At 39.1% G+C, this 3,911-nt stretch overlaps 1 protein-coding gene across 1 annotated transcript in view; it reads left to right on the top strand.

The window, feature by feature from the left end:
* The first annotated feature begins 997 nt into the window (after positions 1-997).
* LOC115112055 (transmembrane protein 138) overlaps positions 998-3,911 on the top strand; it is a 10,120-nt gene continuing 7,206 nt past the window's right edge. The window contains exon 1 of the mRNA XM_029638740.2: positions 998-1,144. The gene's annotated coding sequence lies outside the window, so the exon portion shown is untranslated. The remainder of the gene's footprint in view (positions 1,145-3,911) is intronic.

The raw sequence follows: 3,911 nt of genomic DNA, 5'->3' as shown, positions 1-3,911 counted from the left end.
GTTGGCAGGGGTCTTTACTTGTTGGATGTGTACACTTTTTCTGGTACATGTTTTCTAAGACCTGTTTTCCATCTGTTTGACCAGAAATCAAAGCCTTAGCTAATTCCATTTTTTTTAGGATGGAAAATGGTTGAAAAATGTATATGCTTTAATTTATTAATAATATAGACTCTTAGCTTTCATTTGACACCCAAATTTGACATGCTCCTATGAACTTCACAGGTTGGGGCTCATGGGTCATTTTACATGGAAATTAATTGCTACTGATTCATGATCTTTCAAAGAAAAGTTAATAGAATATGATATACTAAAAGTAAGGAGGCAAACACAAAATGCATTTGTCAATCATAAAAGCATATGAATCTAACCATATGAAGAAAAGGATTTACAAGGGGGTAACGGTAGCCAACATTTGAGTATCATCGTATCTTCATAATTATTGGGATTGACCTTTTGCATCATTTTTTTCATTAGGCTGACATCCCATATCATACTATTATGCTTTATGTTCATTTAATTTCAAGAGATATATTGACTGTTGTATTGTAAAATTAGACTGACTTGAAATGGGATAACATATTGCCTATGTGCATCAACGTTTTTTAAGCACAATTGAGTACCCTTAAATGCTAAATGTACTGAGCAAAGCCTAATCATAGTCAAGTCTAAACGTTGTGTTGCCACTAGATGGCAATGGTTCCCCTTTGGGTTGGTTTCATGTAATACATTACCGTAATCTTGTATATAGCCGGCCAAAGGCAAAGTTACTATCAGCATCATTTGAGATGTAAGGATATGACGTTTTAGATATTTGCAAACAGACCTAAAAACACCAAATCACATTTGAAACACCCATGAAGATACCCTTTTGTTTATCTTACTTTAATTTTGATCTATTAAATGATAATAGCCAAGAAAAGGCTGCGGGGTTTGTTCCATTGTACAAAATCACGCCCTTCTATTAGGGATGTAGCGCGGAAAAAAACTGTCACCATGGGAGACGCGCTGGCAGGTTGGGTATGTGCCAATGGTCTGTGTTACTGCTGTGTTGTGGATGGTCAAGAGAGTGTGCATAATTTGGAGAGAATTACGCGCGGGTAGACGCCAGATAGAACAATCTTCATCTCAAAAAGGGACATTTCAGGTACTAGCTATATTTTATCATGTGTTTTTAATTTCAATATTGTGGTTTTCAGGATATCCTCAATTTTACTTGACGCTACTGCTCACCACTTTGTGTAGACAACAAGCTGTCAGGTTGTTTCTTAAAGAGATTATCGCCCTAACAATCTAAGGCTTTGAAAACACGGGAGTAGCGGGTACAATGTCAATATAAGGTTGTAAACCTAACTAAAATATACTACACTGAACAAAAATATAAACGCAACATGTAAAGTGTTGGTCCCATGAGCTGAAATAAAAAATCCCAGACATGTTCAATATGCACAAGAAGTTTATTTCTCAAAAATGTTGTGCACAAATTTGATTACATCCGTTAGTGAGCATTTCTCCTTTGCCAAAATAATCCACCTGACAGGTGTGGAATATCAAGAAGGGGGGGGGGGGGGGTCTGTAATAAAGCCCTTTTGTGGGGAAAAACAAATTCTGATTGGCTGGGCCTGGTTCCCCAGTGGCTGCACCCCTACCGAGTCATGTGAAATCCATAGATTAGGGCCTAATACATTTTTCTGGTGACTTATTTCCTTATATGAACTGTAACTCATTAAATCTTTGAAATGGTTGCATTTATATTTTTGTTCAGTATACATATACATAATTTAACAGCACAATGACAATAGTAAACCTTACATGGCTTGTTTTTGGGCTTGTAACCAGCAGCTGTTGGCTCCCTGCTTACAGTCAAGTGTTTGAATGAGAGTTGCTATGTGACATTCTAATCATTCATTTTCCAATCAGCCGGGATAATACATTTAAAACAATACATAGAACATTTAATTGCAATCTTTGTCTTACACAGAACATTTGTCATATCAAATTATAATGATGATACAAAGTGCAGCCTATTATTGTTATTATTGGGCACCGTTTATTGTTATTTAAGCTATGTCACTGTTCAAGTGCTTCTGTGAGTAAGTTTCTAGGTTACAACTATAGCATCAGTTTGTGCATCGGCCCAGCAAGGCTTGGCCTAGAGTCTTAAGTGTGTGAAACTAGTCCTAATCCACCTTACACCTGCCGCAGTGTGAGGCTATAAATATGTCACTTGCTTCTCAGGTCATTAGAGTCCATGTGGAGTCACTAGGAAGCTTGTTGGGACAGTGAGCCAGTCTCACAAAATGCCATCACAGCAAGTGTAAGGACTACAGTAGTCTACCTGGCTTTGTCACAAGCTGCAATAGCTACAACACTCCATAATTGGTTTATTGTATCAGTCAATGAGACGGAGACAGTGGACACTGTGCCTACTCAACAGACATCTCTGTGTTTATACAAGCAGCCCAATTCTGATATTTTATTCACTAATTGGTCAGTTGATCATACAGTTGATCAGGCTGTTGATTGTGGCCTGTGGAATGTTGCCCCACGACATCTGAGAGAAAAAAGTTTTTTGTGCGTATGGAAAATGTCTATGATCTTTCATTTCAGCTCATGAAACATGGGACCAACACTCCAACACTTTGTTGTATTTGTATTTTTGTTAAGTATGGTTTGTGAATATGCTGGTACCTTTTCTCTCCAAAAATCCACCGCACAACCTGATCCCACATCTGCCACCAACATAGCAATTTAAAATCACAACTCATGCCAAGCTGTCAATCTGTGATGGATACGACTCAGACCAGATAGCCCGGTTTGGTCATTATTTTTACACTTGGAGGCCACAACACTTGAAGCCTTGATTCCCAGGCAGAGTGAATGTAATTCTACAGCATAAATCCTAGTTAAATAGCAGTACTGTAGGTATCATTGTACTGAATGTCACGACTATGTAAAGTAAGAGGTCATAAGTCAACATCAACATCATTGTTGATGTTAAAGGGTAAACACATGCGTTAATGGGGTCATGGTTATGTATAGGCTTCTCTGCTCTTGCAGCTGAGGTGGCCTGGGCTACAGTAGGTCAATTGTCTTAATTCAGTAGGCCATACTATAGTATAAAGCAGACCATCTCTGAGTCCCATTGATCTTCAGCACTTGATACTTCCGTTAATGGATCTGAAAGGAAACTAGTGTAAGAAATATAGTGGGGAAAACCAATCTAGCTACAAGAATCCAATTATTTTAAATGTGTGGGGAAAAGTGCAGGAGTGCACACTTCAGGAGAAAGGTATAAGAATTGCCTCATTTATTTTAAAGAAAGATCCCACTTCTGAACTACTTATCCCCTTCATTGGGGCATCCAATGTAGGCATTAAACACTCTCTATAAGTCAAAGTCAACACTCAAGGCCATAACTCCAGTTCCTATGGTGGAAATATGCTAGACTGCATGGCAATGACTGGCTATGGCCATGACTGGTTACAGAAATGACCGGTTACAGCATGACTGAGCGAGTGAATAGTTTAATCCCTCAAATGTCCCAAGTGTCCCTATTGGACAGGGCCTTACTTCTGTGAGCATGGCATGGGGCAGCATAACACACAGGCTTATCCAGTCACAATCCTGTCCCGTTTGTGAAACACTCCCAGCAGGTGACAGTGGCGGTGAGGTTACCATTGTACTACTCAGACCAGACAAGTGACTTTTACAAGGTGCAAAAGGTCAGGTCTTGTTAATTGTGTCGAGGTGGGCCAGTTTACTTTAAACTAACTAAATTACAGTATACAGTGCCTAAACCAGCCCTGTTATGAAGTGATCTTAATTTGGACACAGACAGTGCCAGTCAGACCTGGGTCAATTGTTTTTTTCTCAGTTACTTTAGTTGCGCTTGGTTTAGCTCACCTGGTGTC

The sequence above is a fragment of the Oncorhynchus nerka genome, linkage group LG27, assembly GCF_034236695.1.
Source record: "Oncorhynchus nerka isolate Pitt River linkage group LG27, Oner_Uvic_2.0, whole genome shotgun sequence".
In the NCBI taxonomy this organism is placed as follows: Eukaryota; Metazoa; Chordata; class Actinopteri; order Salmoniformes; family Salmonidae; genus Oncorhynchus; species Oncorhynchus nerka.
This window is presented reverse-complemented; position numbering and strand designations above follow the sequence as displayed.